Source organism: Hetaerina americana, unplaced genomic scaffold (genome assembly GCF_022747635.1).
Source record: "Hetaerina americana unplaced genomic scaffold, ioHetAmer1.1.p SCAF_55, whole genome shotgun sequence".
Classification (NCBI taxonomy): domain Eukaryota; kingdom Metazoa; phylum Arthropoda; class Insecta; order Odonata; family Calopterygidae; genus Hetaerina; species Hetaerina americana.
This window is the reverse complement of record NW_027287150.1, coordinates 1,689,065-1,708,753: the sequence shown is the minus strand read 5'-3', so window position 1 is coordinate 1,708,753 and position 19,689 is coordinate 1,689,065. Positions and strand designations below refer to the sequence as shown.

Genomic DNA, 19,689 nt, shown 5'->3' with positions numbered 1-19,689 from the left:
AGACCCCCTATCTCTTCCGTCTTCTTATTCCGTCGTCCATGTTTATATCTGTATTCCCAAATTTGTTTTCTCCCTCGGAACGGGCCGAGGAGGATATTTATAAAATTTTAATGTCTCCTGCGCCCACCGCGATTTATTGCTCCCCGACACGAACGTCGTGGGAGTCGGGACACCCCCCCCCCCCGGGTGATTTACTCGTACATCTCCGCTCTTCGATCGCTTTTTGTTTTTCTTGGCTGTTTTTCAAGTCAAATTGAAGACACCTGACGTTTCCTCTGCCGGAGCCCTCGAGCGAGCGAGCATTCCTGGAAACCGTTTTGTCACTCTCGTTGCCGCAATTCCGAAGGTTTGACCGTTTGATTCATGGCGGAGGGTGGGCCCAGAGGTCCCAGAGGTCGATGTCATTGTGATCGCAAGTTATATTTTGAGGTCGTGACTGTGATCTTCGTTTTCGAGCTGGTGATCGTGAGTTTGAGCCAATCACTTTGAGTGAGCAATACGCTCTCCAGCCGAGACCCGAAGTACGTGGATCGTATACCTTCGCCAGTATGTACGAGGGTAGGCTGAAAACTAATGCACACATGCTTGTAGACCATAAACAAAATGACCAATAGGAGCACTCTTGGTGGCATGTGGAAGTAACATTTCCCCTTAACACGGATGCGCACGTTTGAGGTCGTTACATTCATCCAGTGTACTACCTTGATCAATAATTTCCCGGAATTTATTCAGAAAATTAAAAATACAAGTTTATTCATCTAAATCTATATTGTCCCCTTCAAAGTAATCCCCATCGACTGCAACACACTTATGCCAGCGCTTGATCCAATCCTCGAAACATTTTTTATATTCGGTTTTCGGTATGTCCATCAGTGCTTCCTGCGATTTTTCCATTACTTCCTCTCGGCTGCTAAAACGCGTTCCCCGTAATGGTTTTTTAACTCGATTGAACAGAAAGAAGTCACAGGGAGCCAAATCAGGTGAATTCGGTGGCTGTTGGATGGTATTTGTTGCATTTTTCGTCAAAAAATTACGAATAATGATAGCACTGTGCGACGGTGCGTTATCATGGTGCAAAATCCACGAGTTTTCTGCCCACATTTCTGGTCTCTTTCGGCGAATTGCTTCACGCAAACGTCTCATAACGCCCAAATAATACTCTTTGTTTACTGTCTGGCCTTCTGGCAAAAATTCATGATGCACTACACCGTTGTAATCCATGAAAACCGTCAGCATTGCCTTCTTTTTTGACTGAAAACGACGTGGTTTTTTTGGTCTCGGCTCATTTGGTGAACGCCATTCACTTGCCTGATGTCTGGATTGCGTGTCGTACTCATAAACCCACGTCTCGTCTCCAGTAATGATCCTTTTGATGAATGTGGGATCGGATTCAGCCTCGCAAATCATGTCTTTTGCGACGTCAACACGGTCTCTTTTTTGCATGAAATTGAGGTCTTTTGGCTCTGCTACACGACGGAAACCCAAATCATTAACCACAATGTCTTGGGCGGATCCATAGGCAATGTTCAAGTCCTCCGCTATATCTCTGATGGTTAATTTGCGGTTATTGACCAACATTTCTTTTACTTTATCAATTTTTTCACCGACTTTCGATGTCGATGGTCTGCCACTGCGTTCATCATCTTCGATTGACTCACGACCACTTCTGAACCGCTCGTGCCACTGGTAAACGACCGTTTTTTTTTAGAGAATCGTTGCCGAAACACTTTTCCAACATTTCCAACGTCCGTGCGCCACTAAATCCGTTTTTTACGCAAAATTTAATACAAGTTCGTTGTTGCAAATTTAAATCCATTTCTGCAATTGTAAAAAATCGCCAACACACACAGAGATAGATGTACTCTTGGCTACGTAACTTTTGCAAATGTCAAGTTATGACACTAAGATTTAAAGGGAATATCAACAACAGATGTACCAATTTAACAAAAAAAACAGAACTCAAATCGGAACGATGGGAGCGCCACACGGTGGTTATTCCGGAAACTTTTTGATCAAGGTAGTATTTTGAGAAGCGGACGTATGGAGAGGTGTTCTAGTGCTATGTCAACGCCAGTTAAACAGCGTATTGCTACTTTGAATTTGGGAAAAGGCAATCAGGATATTTCTTCGTCTACATCCCCCTTAGTTGAGCTTTAACTTGGACATGACCGAAGTGCCCAGTATTGAATACGGACGCAATTATGCAATGTGATATCAGCCACCAATTTGTCGATTTTGAGTTTTTAATAATTACGTGTGTTGTGGTGAAAATTGTGTTAATGCTGCAATTCCAAAGGATGAAGTGCTGGCCTCTTGGAGAAAGGTAAATCACATTGCTGATTTAGTATCGACATTGAAGTGATTTGTTGTAAGAGCTCTGGCTTCTGGAATGGTTCATGGGGTTGCATCCAGCCATCCACATATGTATTATTCAAACCTATTGTTACTGCATTTCTTACACTCCCCTAACTGGGCAAAACCTGACACTCCACACTGCATTGTATGTACGAGGGTCATCCGGAAAGTAGTACCCGTTCGTGAAATAAAGACACAAAAGTAAATATTAACAAACATAAAAAATTTTATTTGAAAGAGGATACTTTAAACTACTTCTCAACATAATCTCCAAGCAAATTAAGGCATTTGTCATAACGTGTGACAAGTTTCTGTATTCCTGCTGCATAGTCCTTCGCCGCCAGCTCATTGAGATACGCGAGGGACCCATCTTGCACAAATTTTTGCATAATGCAGATGGTGTTTAACAATTTCATGAACAATTGTTCGAGAAACATTGGGAAAATGCTCACAGATGTCATCAATTGTGACGCGCCGATCGTTCCTCACGAATTCGTCAACTGAGCTCACCAGTTGGTCTGTAATGACAGACGGTCTACCCGAACGCTCATCGTCGTGTGTGTTCCCCCTCCCCATGTTGAAGTTGCGACACCACCGCCGAACAGACGACTCGTCCATTACATTGTCTCCATACACCTCCTTTAATTGGCGATGAATATCACATGGGCGAACGTTTTTTGCATTGAGGAATTTAATCACTGCCCTCACTTCACAACTGGCGGGGTTCTCAATTTTTTTAAACATTGTAAACAATCACAGAAACAACACAGGCAATGCTAACGTCACGCAACTTGGCTCAGAGAAGGCAGACAAGCCACTGAAGCTATCTGACCTCGTCCAGCGGCTACTCGCGTCGTCAGCACTTCATGCGGCACGAACGGGTACTACTTTCCGGATGACCCTCGTATGTTCTTCAATTCCGTGTACATTCCATTTCTCTTCACTCTGTCCAACATCCTCATCCATTTTCTACTCCTAGCTTTTCTTGCCTAACGGCCTACCTCCTACGACTGTCTTCCAACATTTCATCGCCAACCCAAATGCCGTGCATCCTGCTTCTTCTGGGTTTCTCCCAGCAATATCTCACATCCCCACTATGCCTAGCACTTCCTCGTTTGTTTTCCTCCCTGTTCATTTCACCGTCTCCATCCTTCTGAACACCTACATTTCATAATCCTCCAATTTGCGCCCAGCGCCAGTGGCCATGTTTCCGAGCCGTGCATAGCCACGCTCCATATCATAGTTTTAACGAGCCATTTCTTACCTGACTTTTACGACGTCCCTGTCATAATAGTGAAATAAAGACAAGACACACGGAGGATAAAAGTATACAGAATAAAAAGTACATTTAAGAGCTTGTCATATTCCTGCAATGGCCATGTTTCCGAGTCGTAAAAAACCAGGCTATGGTATGAATCCAAGTTTTTGCCTCGCGGACCTTGTCTTCATGATTTGGCAGAATAATGGAGTCTAACTGACATATAGTATGTTTTACCTACTGTGATTGTAATGTAACATTGGACGGAAAATATGCAATTTTTAAAAAATATGCAAGCTGTAAACTTAGCGTGCATGCCAGTGATAATATTAAATTTTTCATAATTCTTTGGAACATTTGAAATTCTTTGAAAAGTGATAATAACTATTTAAACCTACCCCATTCCTATCCCAATATCTAATCCACCTCCACAGCCAATGTATATATATATATATATATATATATATATATATATATATATATATATATATAGGCTGTATATATATGTATATATATAAATATATATATATATAGGCTGTATATATATGTATATATATATATATATATATATATATATATATATATATATGTGTGTGTGTGTGTGTGTGTGTGTGTTTGTGTACATATATACCCCTGTATGGATGTAACTCCTTACCCTGATGAAGCTGAACCGCATTGAAACCTGGGTCGCAATAAAGTCTATTTTTTGTGGGGTCTTGCTAAGTGTTTTGCGCTATGCCGCAAGATTTATATATTCATGTGTAATTTACAATTGTAGTACAAATCTTCATCACATATGTGTACAAAGAATTAAGGCAATCAATACTACGCACAACTCCCGACAATCTCTATCATATACCTCAGTGTTATGATCTTCATTATATATATGATAATAGTATACAATACTCTTTCTGCTAAGCCAGTTAGTTCTTGAAGTGACAGCAAATGCAATGTAAACAAAAATGAGAGCTTTAAATGTGTGCAATTATAAAGCTACATAAATTGTGCCACGTTTTGTTCCAAGCCCTAATCCAATGTGTATAATAACTAGTCTTTTAGTCTCTCTTTCACAGCGTTTACTAAATTTTAATATTCTGAAATCTTTTCTTGTTTCAATCAAAATTAGAGGTACAGTAACCTCCAATTTTCCTCTACCTTCAATTCTATGAATTATTTTGTTATATACTTAATATTGTCCCTTAATGGCCATTCCTTTTTATTTAAATAACGTATTTTTATATTTGACATAAAAATAGCTGCCGTCAGTCTCAGTCACGATTTCATCCTACGTACAACTCTTTAACCCTGGTGCCTTTTCTAATGCGTCTGTAATTGAATGCATTCGTTAACTTAAGTTCTCGAACGAGCATGCGGATAGGATTTCCACAAATACCCTTTGGAACGCGGTTTCTGTGCATTGCTTTACGTATGTTGACCGGTTGAGTTATCTGAGTGCGGCGGTAGAGTTGCGAAAGTGTTGGTGCTCCTGAGATATGTTTCAGTCGCGGAGATAATAATGATTCGCCCGAGGAAGGGAGCTGTGGGGGGGGGGGGGGGTTGGACACCATGGGGTGGTGTGGCACCACGTGAGGCGCCTTTGTTAATTCGACCTTCCCACCCCGCCCTAAACACCCGCCCGCCTGCTTGTTTTGCCCTTCTTCCATTTCGCCCCCTTTCTGCCGTTCGCCTGCTGCCCGACTCACGTATTCCTCGGATTCCCATTATTTTTCGGCGAAGAGCAGAATTTTAATTCGATCACCACGCGAATGCATTCCCCTTCCTCCACTTCTTTTATCTCTCACTCTCTCCCCTCGCAAAAGTCAATTTATTCATTCAGGGGAGTTGGTTGCTTGTTGTTTGGTAGCGGTGAGAAGGTAGGAGGTGGCGCTGGCGAACGTGGTGGGCGGGAGGGACTTTAGGCGGGGGGGATCTTTCTCCATTTCGTTTGTCTACGGGGGTCCGACGGCATAGGTGAGGGGTTGAAGGAGGGCTGTAAAGGGGAAGGGGCTGCGGAAGATGAAGGGTGCAAGGGAGATGATTGAAGAGACAGAGAGGTGCGCCTCACTGCGAGGTGTGGCTGGGTCTGTCCAGCATCACAGTAGGAGGCGATCGCATGTCTATTTTTGTGTGTACACCTAAGTGTGTGTGTGTATATATATACATACAAATGTATATATATATAATTTTATATATATATATATATATATATATATATATATATATATATATATATATATATATATATAATATAAACACACACACACATATGAAGGCGGCTGGGACCACCGAAATATCGAATTAATTGTGTTTTGCTTAATGTTTTTCTTATTTTACTATATTTAAATGTAAGTGTGGGTACTACCCATATTACACACACACAGACACACACCCATATATATATATATATAATCCGAAGGTAGAGTTCAGACCAGTACTAAGCCCGACGGCGTGTGAAATTCACACATTAGGGTAGGGGGGCCAGTTCCTTTCCCTGTGCCAGTTATGGTTTCCCAGGAAGACCTGGTACCCGAAACATCACAAAGCTTGGGTGGAGCTGCAGGTGCCCAGAGTACCTTAACCGGGAATCGAGCCCGGGACCCTCCGGTCGGCAGTCCAACGCTCTACCCACTGGACTACCGCGATCCTATATATATATATATGTATGTATGTATACATTGTTATTTATTTATCAGGGACTCCTTTATCCCACGAATAGAAATAGGGTGCTTGTAAACACCCGCCTTCGGGGTCTGCCTCCATCTCTTCGATCCGCTTCTTGCCCTGAGATTGTGTTTGTGGAAGTGTGTGTGTGTATGTGTGCGTTTGCGATTCACAGGCGCCTGCACACGCCCCACGCCCTCCTCCCTCGGCCGAATCGCCGCCACCCCTCTCTCGTCCACCCGCGGTGGGGCAAACACCAACTCCCGAAGTAGTCACACGCAAAAATAACTCTTTATTTCCCTCCCTCTTTCTTCGTATCCCTCCCTCCCTCCGTTGATGTCCGCCCGATGATACATTCCTCCCTCCTTTGTGTCCCTCCCGCCGTCGTTAATTCGTCCGTTTGTGGATCGCTGGATGCAAAACTCTCCCCTGGACAATTGTTCTATTCGCAGCGCCCCCATCATGTAGTTAGTTCTATTCTTCTGCGAGAGTGGAGGTCAACCGGTCTCATTGCGTGCGAGGGCCCGCGTCTACGACTCGATGATCGTTTTCTGAAAGAAAAGCTCGTTAATTCCAATTCGGGTTTGTGTACACTCCGAGGAAAACTCCTGTCCCGGCGTTTCCCGGCCCATCATTTTTTACAGGTTACAAAACGAGTTCGTGGCCTCTGATGTTGATCATTAAAAAAAAGACTCTCAGCCCAAAAGCTATTAGGGTCGCGTTGACGATTTAAAAAAATGGTAATTCGAATTGATCCAAGAAAATGTGTTTCACCTCAATCTTTAGCCAGTCAATGAAGGTTTTGCGGGATTTCCCCCTAAGATCATTGAAATATTCACGCGAGACAGCATTGCATCATTTTTCCCTCCTTTCTGGTGTCCGCAGTTAAATGTCGCGACTCGCTTCGACGGGTGTTCGCGAGTCGCGTAAGCTCGTGTCTGGGCGACCTCCTGCACTTATCCTATTCCGTGACTGGCCTCGCAAAGGTGTGCTATGATTGTGGAATGAGGTGCTCAATTGCTGAGCGGTTTCGTCTGAAATGTGCGCCGATGCAGTGAATTTTGAAAGCGTAATCGAAATAACCGCTCATTCGAGAATGGCCCGATGAACTCGAATGAAAAACAGACCATTGGATAATAGGCAGGTAAATATCCGATCTGTCCATAATATATTGTGCATACTCTACTTTGGGACGGAGTAGTCCAGGGGTAGAGCGTTTGACTACTGATGGGAGGGTCCGAGTTTAATTCCCGGGCACGCATCTCTGTTCGCCTGCAGCTCCACCCAAGCTATTTGATTTATCGAGTACCAGATCTTCCTGGGAAACAAAACCGACTCAGGGAAAGGAACTGGCCCTTCTACCGTGATATTTCATGTATAAAACCATAAACACAGTAATTAACCCGAAGGTGGGTTTGGTAGGTGATGGTAGAGATCACCCAGTACTAAGCCCGACGGCGTGTGAAATTCACACATCAGGGTAGGGGGGCCAGTTCCTTTCCCTGTGCCGGTTATGGTTTCCCAGGAAGATCTGGTACCCGAAAAATCACATAGCTTGGGAGGAGCTGGCGGTACCCAGAGTGCCTTGCCCGGGACTCGAACCCGGGACCCTCCGGTCCGTAGTCCAACGTTCTACCCCCTGGACTATCGCAATCCACCATTCCATTTAAATATATACACACACATATACGATACAGGCCACCGAGAAACCATAAGGAGGAAGAAGTGGATAGCATATACGATCAGTTGGAGGACACGATCGCACGTGTTCCTGCAGGGAAACATTTGATAGTGATGGGGTATTGGAATGCGACGGTAGGCGAAGGAAGAGATGGTGATGAGGTGGGGGACTACGGTTTAGGCACGAGGAATGACCGCGGGGAGAAAGCAGTGGAGTTCTGCAGGAGACAGGGGTTAGTCATCACCGACACTTGGTTTAGACACCACAAAAGACGCAGGTATGCATGGAAAATGCCAGGTGACTCAGAAAGGTATCAGTTTGATTATATTCTGGTTAGACACAGGTTTAGAAACAGTGTGATCAATTCGCACAGCTTCCCGGGAGCGGATGCGGACTCTGGCCACAATGCAGTTGTTATGAAATGTAGGGTCCATTACCAAAAGATAAGGCAGGGGCGGCGGGTTAGAAAATGGAATGTAGAAGCATTAAATGGATATACAAGTCAGGGAAAATTTTACTCTACGTAATACCTTGAAAAGGCGTCAGAATGAAAATTCTGTTGATTCATTGAGCGATTCGGGACTATTGAGCTGTGTAAATAAATTTGCAAGAAAAAAATAAAAAAGCCGAAATCAGCTCAATCTGCATTCAAGAGGAGCTGTTGAATTTGTTGGAAATTTTTTTTGTAGATCATCAGGTCATGTCAAATCGTTCGAGTGGTTTCGTTGTTCAAAGTTTTTCTTAATCGTATCGGTGGTTTCCCAGTCATGTGGAAAAGTAACTCTCTCCAGGTTCTCTCATAATTTTTTTTGACCTCGACCGAGAAGGAGTGAGTACGTGACCTTAGGAAAGGATAGGGAAGTAATGAGTAAACTCTATCGATATCATTGCCTCCCCCCCACCCCATACTTCCTTCCTTTTCCCCCCCCAACCGCGATAAAATATTTCGCAACGGTCAGCGAGCACCCCCCCCCATTTCCCCTCCCTCCCCTGCTGCTCCCCCACTGCCGCCAGCGACCTCTCGCAACGTCACCACTCGCAGGTGCGAGCGGAAAGTTATCGGAAACTTGAGTCCCTTGGAACTTCTTCCTCTCATTGAGATGGCGCCTCGAGTCGAGTTTCTTTTCGGCTTTCATTCGCCCGCGTGAGTGAATTTGGCGAGTGAGGGGCCATCGTTTTATTTTTTTACTCTCGTGATAGCAGTTCATTAATCGGGCCTTGCCGCTTTAGTGATCCGCGAGTTGCTTAGTGACGAAGAAAATGCACATATTGCGTCTAAAACATTAGGAGCACCGAGTGAGAACTAAGTCGCTTTTCAAGCACGTTCGAATCGTTCGTTATTTTTAATCACTCTGCTCCTACATCTACTTAATACCCCGCAAGCCGCCACAAGGGTCTGTGGCGGGGGGTGATAGGGCACCACCCGTAATTAAGAAAAAAAATGCATGCGGGTGTTACGGCCTTTCCCGTATTCAAGAGAAAAATAGGGCATACCAAAGCCCACTAACGGAACAAAGGTTAAATTACAGATTAAATATTTTTCATAAATGGGAAGGAATTGAATATACCAGGGAAGAGAAAATATATGCAAAAATGATCGAACGCATTGTATTTCCTCACTCAACGAATTCTCCGTCAATGGTCCACGCGCTCACTACTCACTTTCATTCCACCATGGAAACGTCATCCTCCCCTTCCCTATCTTACCTAACATCACCCGAAGGGGGTGACGCGTTGTTCCGTTAGCGCACCCTCGCCTTTCAAATTCTCACCATCCCAGTCCCGTCTTTCATTCTATTCTTCCTGTTTTTTGAATCTACTTCTATGGATCTACGAAATAACCCGCGAGTCGTCGCACGGGTGTGTGGCAGGGGGGTGTTTAGGATACCGAGCATTATAATTAAGAGGCATGAGCCGGCAATAAGGGGAGATTTTCATAACTTTGAAGGAGGTCTCTTCAGCAATGTCGTTGAAAATGTAATATTTCCCCCGTCGTACTAAGGTAGGCGAGATCAAGTCAGTAAAAGTAGAGGGTTTAAGTGTGCGACAGATATATTTAAGATTTAATTTTTTTCCACGAGTTATAAGATGGATAGATAAATAGGTGTTCTTCTTTATTTGGGCGAGATTGTGACTAAGGAGTCTCTTCTGCCGCCTATCCCTTAAGAAACAGATGGATTACAGGGTCGGATTTGATTTTAGTTGCTGATGGCAGAGGTCGCATAGTTCGGCAACCTGCTGCGGGACGTACAAGGTGTGATCAAAAAAAGACTTGACTGATTTCATTCTGCGCAAACCATTCAACAGATCGAAACGAGACACATTGTGCCATCTGGCGACACATCTAGCGACTAAAACGAGAGGTGTTGCGTTTGTTCACGTCGAGTCGTTACGCAGCAGCAGCGGTACGTGTCTTAACTTGTTCGTCGCCGCTTGCAACGGCAGCAATGAAGGAGCTAGAGGAACAGCGTGTGTGCGTGAAATTTTGTTTCAAACTTGGCAAAAGTGCTACGGAGACATTTGGAATGATTTAGCAAGCCTTCGTTAATGAAGCTATGAGTCGAAGCCAGTGCTTTGAGTGGTACAGTCGTTTTAAATCGGGCAGAACCTCGACAGATGAAAATTCGCGAAGGGCGGCCTTCCACTTCGACAGACCCCAATCATGTCAAAGTGGTGGAAAATTGGCAAAGGCTTATTGTCGTTTAACTGTTAGGGAGATAGCCAAGGAAGTGAAAATTATTTTTGAATCCTGTCAGACAATTTTTACAGACATTTTGGGCATGACTCGCGTCGCATCAAAATTCGTCCCGTGGGTGCTAACTGATGAACAGAGACAAAAACGTGTGGACATTTGTCAGGAACTTCTGATTTGAGCCAATGCCGACCCTGAATTTCTTAAAACCTTCTTTTTGTTTACAAATTTAAAATCAACCTTGAAAGGGCGCCGATTCTACTCTATTGCGGACATTGAGACTAATTGTACGGCTTCGAGAGCTGAAAGAAATGTTGGCAAAGGTGTGTCGTCAGCCAAGGCATGTACTTCGTGGGCGTGAAGTTCGATTAAGCTGTATCCGTCGAAAGAGACATCAGTCCTGTCGTTTTTTGATCACACCTTGTATTGTTGGCTGTATTGAATCATTTGCGTCTTCTCATGGCGTTGGTGTGAAAGAGGCAGAAAACGAATATTTTTTGGAAAATAATTTTTATGTTGAAAAGGGTACAAAATTAAATCCAAGTCACAAATAATTTGTTTTCCTATTCTTCAATTAAGTCAGCCTCGTCACCGTCTGGGAATGCTAATTGTTGTATGGCTGTCGTTAAATAAGGTGGAAATTAATATTAATTAAGGAAGATTGTGCGTATTTATTCTTCCTTGCACGTTACTATGGAATTACGCAAAATATCGGCCTCAACTATTTCTCAAGCTATCGTTAAATAGCTGAATTGAAAGAAGATAAATTTCTAACCATGTTTCTATTTCTTCGGTTTTGTCTTAAATCAAAGTACTGATTATCGGTGTGCCCCATTTGGGTTGAGTGTGCGTGTCTGTAGTTGGTCACTGGCGAGGAAGGGACACTCCCGCAAACTACCGCAGAAAAGCATTCTGGTAGAGAAGTTGTCGTTGGTCGCTGTTGTGGAATTTCCTTTCACACAAACTTATCACAACAAATTTAGTTTTCGTTGCGGGACGAGTGGTGCCAACTTATCACGGCCATAGCAGCTTTCCTTCAATTTGTCATTTTACGAGGCTGTAGAGCACAATTTCTTTTATTTTGAATGCTTCGGTGCTTCTTGTGTCATACAAGGCATATTGATCAGTCCTTGGTGCCCGAATTCTAAAGCTTTTGATCCTTATCGCTTTTTGAGAACTCGTTGCACTTGATAGAGTGCAGTTTCTTCAAATGGTATATGTTGAGATAAATGTCTTCATTTGAAATGCGAAGTGAGCAAGCGAAACTGAGACTTTTGGAGAAGTTCAGAACAAACGAGTTTAGCGATGACACTAAAGGAGTTATTATGGCCCTGCACTACTTAGGTAGGTTAGACGACAAAGATAGGATAAGGGAGATAGATACAAGTACTCGTTGTTTTCTTGGACAATCAGGAATCATGATAGTGAGAAGCCAAAGTCACTGTATTAATAATAATAAGGACATTTAATTTACAAATCATGGCAAGATTGAGCGTTGCTTAGGCATAAGGTATACGCATTCGTAGGTGCATGTTATTTGATAATTTATATGTGTGTAAGTTGTAAAGGTTTTTGCATGAATGTATACGATTATGTGTGTGTAGATTGGCAGGAATTAGTAGGCTTTGTATGCGGTTTTATTCTTTATTACGGGTGGTGGCTTATCACCCCCTGCTACACACCCTTGGGGCGACTTGTGGGGTACTATGTAGATTAAAATATTTGAGCTCATGCTTATGCTGTATTTAATTCGAGCGACCCATTATTCGTCGTACACATAGAACCTGTGGCAAGCTCACTATAGTTCAAGAGTGTGAGCAAATGGCAAGATGCGAAAGGAATGTTTTTGAAGGGAGAAACTATGAGTATGTGCCCGATAAAAATAATGACTGAAAATCAGCTCTTCAACTAGAATCCTCGTCTTGAGTGATATTTTTTTCCCAATTTAGCCTTCGCTTTTTCGCGTTCCGTTTTTCCATTTGGAATTGAAAATCAATCTCCGTTATTTACATAACAACGTGATTTTTTTCAAAGCGTGTGACGATAATCTCTGTACGAGTACGATGTCCCAAGAGCGTCGTCACATGGCGTGTTGCGCTCGGCCTCAGTAGGTTGTTAAACGGGGTGCCCGTAAATGTCGCAATCAACTATGCAAAGCAATAATAATCAACGCGGTCCTCTTGCTTTTCCTCATCCCGAAAACATTTTACGTGACCAGACGGAAGGATACGACTATCATAACCATTGTTTCCCTGGAACCCGCTATTTGAGGAGGTTAATAATTTTTTTTTTCATTTCCGCCCAATTGCCCCACGCACGTGCGGCGGAAGTTACGTATTTAGTTCGTCTCATTTTAGGAATGCCCTGGAAATAATTGTTGCGCAGTGGTTTTGGCGCTCTCTGTTTGACGGCCTAAGTGATTAAAGGTTGTCGGGAATTTTAAATTTGATTTCCGTGGAAGTGGTGAGTCAAAGGTAGCCGGTAATCGAACTACGGTGGGCACAGTAAATGACATAGTTTACGGTCATGGGATATGGAACATGGGATAATGAAATTGGTGGACTAGCGATAGTTGTGGGACGTCAAATGATTTTTCGATTTTCACTCGGGTAGTCCATTAAATTGAATAAGTACGACTCTGATTCTATTGCTTCACCATTCGTTTATTTTATGCCGATATGTGCTCCTCTATGTATGTTCCGAATATTTGCATAAAAAATGGCTCTGCCGTCATCATCATCAGTATTTCAATCCTAAGATTGGCTTACTGCAGCTCTCCATTCTTACCTATTTATTTTTGATTCCTTCTCCCTCAAATAGGTTTCCTATTTTACTCCCTTCTTAATTTGCCCCATGTACTCATCTCTTGGCCTTCCTCGCAGGTTCTTTCCTTCAATGTTTCCTTCTATTATATTCCTAATCAATCCATTGTGTCACAATGTGTGTCCAATACATCTAGTTCTTCTTTGCTGTAGAGTTCTCCATATGGTCCTTTCCTCTTCTGCTCTTATATGTATATACTTCATCATTCCTCACTTTGTTTGTCCATTTAATCTTAAGCATTCTCATCCAGCACCATGTTTCAAATGCTTCTATTCTTCGCTGGTCCACTTTTCCAATGTTCCAAGTCGCGGCAACATGGAGCGCCATGCTCCACTCGAACGTTTTGACCAACTGCTTCCTTGTTTGCAACCTTATGTTCTTTGAGCATAGTTGCCTCTTCTCAATGAACGCCTTCTTAGCTTGGGCTATTCTTCGCTTGATGTCGGTCGAGCTTCTTCCATCCCGTGTTAGACACTGCTGCCCAAGTAGATGAAGGATTCCACTTGCTCTAGTTTCACCCTTCGAATTGTGATATCTGCATTCAGCTTCTCTCTTCCACACACAAGGAGTTTTGTTTCCTTCTTGTTTGATGCTCATGTTAAATTCCCAAAGTACTTGGTCCATAGTATTCAGGTTTGTTTGCAGGTCCTCTCGCGTCTCTGATTCTACTGCGATGACGTCTGCGAACCGCGGCGTGTTAATATCTTCTCCATTCGCCTTGACTCCTTTGATGCCCAATTCTTGTGCTTCCTTTCTTGCATCTTCTAGATACACGTTGAGTATTGCTGGCGAGAGGTTGCATCCTTGTCGTACTCATTTGTTTATTTTGGCTTCTATATTTTTCCATCTGATATGATTTTGTTTTTGTGATCATTATACCTGTATGATACCATTATTACCTGTAGGTAATATACCGATAAGTGATAACAAGTGCTTTGGGCAGTCCCTTAAAACGATTGCGCATTGTGCTGGGTTTTTATTTAGCTCTTCCTTCCCGTCCTAATGCGTGCCTGTTCTGCATTATCTTATCCTTCTCATTCAGATGATACTTTTGTATAAAACTCAAATAATGAAACCTGATGGTGGAAAATAAAATGTATGCTGCGTCCTGACTCGTTAGGCATCAGGGAGCGTGATGCTTTTAGGTGGTTAAATGTTAAGCACTTAATGAAAAGGCAGCCTGAGTTTGGACAGAAAATACGTAGTAATTACGCCATGTATGTAGCTAAAAATAAGGAATAAACAGACGATGTCTGAGTGTCAATATTTTAATATTTGAGATAGCTTGTGTACACATTTATGTGCGGTTGCAAAACTGCGAAATTGTTTCTGCGTAATCATGAGTTCATTTTGCAATTCATTCAGCAGTCTTCTATTAAATCTTTCCATTTATTTCTTTTAATTTTGTAACTTAAGGGGCGATTTTTGGTGCTACTTTCCTGTTCGCTTTCTCTTACCAGACTTCATTTAATTCTTTTTAGATTATCCGTATTTCTTTTACATTTTGCTTTAATTATTAGGTCAGATAGTATTCCATTTCAATAATTTTAAAATTTTTATTTTATTGTATGTTATTTTACTGCAGTGTTAATTTTTCGGTTATTAATCATTGTCAGTAATTAATATAAGATATGCTTTGTGTCGTTTGTAGTTCATTTATATTCATGCGTAGTTTTCTAGCTGAATGTTTCATATTTTTAAATTAAGCTTAATATCAAACAAAAATAATTATCCTACAATCAGTCTTGGTCTGCGCTGAACACTTCTACCAATAAATATGTTGTTTCTCCTATCAAAAGACAACATCCCTCTTCATCTCTGTGTACTTCCTTCCTCCTTTCATCCAGTCTAACATCACTGTCCCTCTCCTGCCCCTTGCTCGTTTACCTAACATTCTCCCCTCTATTACATTCCTCAACATCCCACTGCCGATCAGAATACTCTGCATCAATTATTTCTGGCTCCTAATGACTTCTCTCAACAATCCTTTCTCCTCCACCAATACACCTTGGAATTGATTTGTTTTCCTTTATGTCCGCTCAACTTTCTACATCCTGCCCCATACCTACGCTTCAAAAGTCTTCATTCTACGCCTATTATCTTTCTTCAATAACCCCATCTCCACGCCGTACATAACTACGCTTTAATTCAAAGTTTTAACTTGCTTTACTTTTTATCCTTACTCAACGTTCTGGTTCTTAAAAACCCCCTCCTCCTTGTGAAAGACTTCTTTCCTAGTGCAACTATTCTCCTACTTTGACCGTTTTGGACCAAAACCTTTCCTAGATACGTGAACTGTTCTACCTTCTCTAGTTTTTGCTCTCCTATTTCAATATTTAGCTTAGCATTTTTATATCTGGAAAATCGCATAACCTATGTTTAATTTATATTTAATGTCATCCCGCCTCTATCGCACTCAATATATGACTCACTCAGAAATGCTTGCAACCCCTCAGCTGACTGTCAAATTTTAGCTTGACCATCAACAAACCTTACTGATGTTATGTGCACGTATTCCCCATCGACTTTTATTCTTACCTCTAGTTCTTTCCATGCTTCTATCATCATTTCTTCCACATATACGTTGAACAGCACCGGTGATAATGGGTGACCCTGCCTTACACCCCTTCCAAACACTGCCCATCCGGACTCCCCGTTCCCCACTAGCACTTGAGCAGTCTGAGACATGTACTAGTCGCGGATTAGCCTCCTTTCCCTCCAATCTATTCCTATTTTCTTCAATAAACTCATTATTAGTTTTTCCCAATCCATTCTATCAAATGCTTTTTCGAAATCTACGAAACGGGCAAGCACGTCCTGATTGTATTCTATTTTCCGATAGATCCTTAAAGAAATACTTTACTTTCGATGCTGTAATGATTTATCAAAAAGATAATTTCTGTGTATTTTTCTAATATCAGTGTTTTTCGGCTATGAAGGTGCTCTATCGCATCTTCAAAGCGAAATTAATAAATTCTAGAGTTAAAAAAACGAACATTCATTCGTGATGTGGATTTCGACCACGTGGTCATTCTTCCACCATTCACCATCGTAATCATCCTCATCCTGTGAGATGAGGTTAAGGGTAGAAGACTGAATTTTATATGGATTTTGAACAAATGCTGATCCCTTTTATGAGTATTCTGAATACTTTCTCGTGAGAATTGATACCCGACCAATTTTTCTACGTAATAGCCGCATGATTCCCTCCTAACTGTCGATTTGACATTGGCAAATCGAAGTGATGGGAGAAGGATTGATGCGATTAGCAACTGCGTGTTGTGCACAGAGATGTGAAACTGACTGAATGCAAAACGTGTCACTCCGGCAGTTGAAATTCGTCCGGCAGACGAGACGGGAGTTGGTCGCAAACAAAGGAGGAATTACGCGGAATCGAGGGTGGGATTTTGGATATTGGGTGGGCGTCAAACCCATTCCGATCGAATCGCTCTGATTCCGTGGGCGGGACCGCGCCCTGCAGCCGCCGTCAAGTGGAAAATAATTCCTCATCGATCCGCGTAATCTTGTCCGAGTCCTTTGGAATCCATTGATAGCCATCAGCCCATCGCTTGGAAAGCGTTGGAAACTCTCTCCGTCATCCTCCCGTCAGAATATAATGGCATAAACGGGCCAGGCTGGAGTTTCCGTTAATTTTATCGCTTTATACGTTAAATTCCACTTTCTGAGAAGTTTCCCGCTGTATCCGATGTAAATTAGCCATTTTTTTTATTCACAAATTGTCTCTTATGTCCTCTTCCGTCTTTTTAAGGGAAGAGCAGTTTCTATGTAGATAAGCATTTTTCTCTATTCAAGCATGTTTGTAAGTTTTTTTACGCATAAAAAAGTGCTCATCTCTGCTCATTTATGAAATTTATTTCTGCGCCAATTAAAAAATTCATATGGTTATTTCCCAAAGCATTTTTTTGGGTGTGGAATTGTATTTTTACAATGTTTTTTTTATCTCACAGGTACGCGTTTGATGGCCTCTGTGTGACTAAGAAAAGGCTACCCATGACGCCAGGCTAAATCTACCAAACAAATTCTTTTATTGGAAAGTTGAGAGATCCATAATATGAGTTAAGAGGTAAAATTTTCAACGTTTATTATAAGTTTAACCGTTCTATCACTTCGTAGTTTTTAAAAGATGTTGACCCAATGCGATCTCGCGTTGTATATTTTCACAATGATTCGAATGAAACTTGTAGCCATTACGAGTTTGACTGTTTTATCTACATCTGTTTAATACTCCGCAAGCCGCAAGCTTAGGGGTGTTAGATCACCACCCGTAATTAAAGAAAAAAACGCATGCAATAGCCACAAATATATAGATTCCACACACAAAACACGGTATGTATTCATGCAGAAGCCCTTACAGCCCATACACTTGCAAACACTCAAACTACCTACTAACATACACATGCAGCTATAAATATAGCCGATGTCTTTGCAATGTTTAATTTTGTACTGACTTGCAAATTAAATGTTTTTAATATTTCTAAAGTCACTTCGGTTTCTTACTATTATGATTCCTAATTGTCCGGAGAAATAATACGTATTTGAATCTATCTGTACTGTAATCTATCTCCCTTATTTTATATTTGTGGTCTGATCTACTTAAGTAGTATGGGGGCCATTATAATTCCTTTAGTGTCATCGTTAAACTAGTTTCTCCTGAACCTTTCTAAAAGTCTTAAGCCTCGCTTGTTCTCTTCGTATTTCAAGTGGCTCCCAGTCTAAATCCCCTGAGAGACCTATCATACTTGTGTTCTTATTATAACACTTTTTAATCAATCTGGAGGATTTTCTCTGGACTTAATCTAATTTCTATGTATGTCTATATCTGATTCTATCTATTTTCATATTTAAATCTATGGATTTTCCGCGATAATAAATAAGTACCCTTCATCTTAGGTTCACTTTTGCTTTCTTATGCTCATGCCCTTAAGCACTATTTATGTTCTACTCCATAATACCAAGATATTACTCTGAAATAGACGAAAATGGTATGTTAATTTATTACTAGGTGACCTTTGATAGTTGATTTTAGTTTGATATGTTAACGAAATCAATATTAATATTATATGATAATGTTGCTTTATCGTATTTTAAGTTGTTTTCGTAGAGTACCTAAACTATTGAGAGAGAGGTATCCTTAGGAATCGAAATATTTCAGCGTTCTTTTCATTCTTCGGGATTTTTCTTTAATTCAGTGGATTTAAAATGCGCATGTGGACTCCTTACAGTACTGAATTCGAAATAAAACCGTCGCAAACCTCACTCCCTCTCCCTCCCTCCCTCGCTCTCTTTCTCCATCTCATCGGAGGGGTCCCGAGTGTTAACGCCTTTGCCGATGTGTGCACGAGGCCGAGAGATTTTGGCGGCTTAGGACGACGCAGTTTTATGATCGCCGCAGCTGCTCGCCCGCCTCGCTCGCACTCCCCCTCTCGGGATTTCGCCGCGAAATTTCTCCGGGACTCGAAATCCTTCGATCTTTTCAACCCAGCCGTTTTATTTCCCGCGGTCTTTCTTGGCGTTCGACTTTTTTTTATCTCACTCTTTCTTTCTCTCTGTTGCTACACCCCTCCCCCCGCCCCTCTCTCTCTCGCCTCCGTTGCATCCGAGCCCGAATCCCCTGTTGACGCGGCGCGCCGTGGAGATTTTCAACTTTTGGGGAGGGGATGTGGCTGGTGATTGTGTTTTATTTGTTGCCATGTGACCCATTGGATCAAGGCACGTGGGACGTGAAACGGAGGAGATCCGCTTTCTGAGGTTTACATGGTGCATGGTACAAAATCAGAGATGTATATAGATCGATGATAGAGAAACACTCGCCCGAGCAGCATAATATTTGGACGGCAAAATAGTACACGAATAAAATAGATAACACTTAAAAGGACACTCACATTTTGGATTGTTTGAGCTTTTGGCCTTCTTCAAGTAAGACGCTAAAGTAAGTGTTAATCTATTTTATTAATCCTTTTAAATGTTATCTATTTTATTCGTGTTCCATTGTGCCGTCCAATTATATATATATATATATATATATATATATATATATATATATATATATATATATGCTGAATGTGCTAAACATCAAATAAATACCCGAGTGTCCTTTCTCTGTGTTTAGATAAATTTTAATCAAAATTTTGATATATATATATATATATATAAATAAATATATATATATATGTATGTATGTATGTATGTGTGTGTGTG

General features: G+C 41.7%; 1 protein-coding gene across 1 annotated transcript in view; it reads left to right on the top strand.

The window, feature by feature from the left end:
• The window catches only part of rdgB (retinal degeneration B), a 321,056-nt gene that overhangs the window by 158,850 nt on the left and 142,517 nt on the right, over window positions 1-19,689 (top strand). Inside the window, exon 3 of the mRNA XM_071593315.1 lies at window positions 17,439-17,554. The gene's annotated coding sequence lies outside the window, so the exon portion shown is untranslated. The remainder of the gene's footprint in view (window positions 1-17,438; window positions 17,555-19,689) is intronic.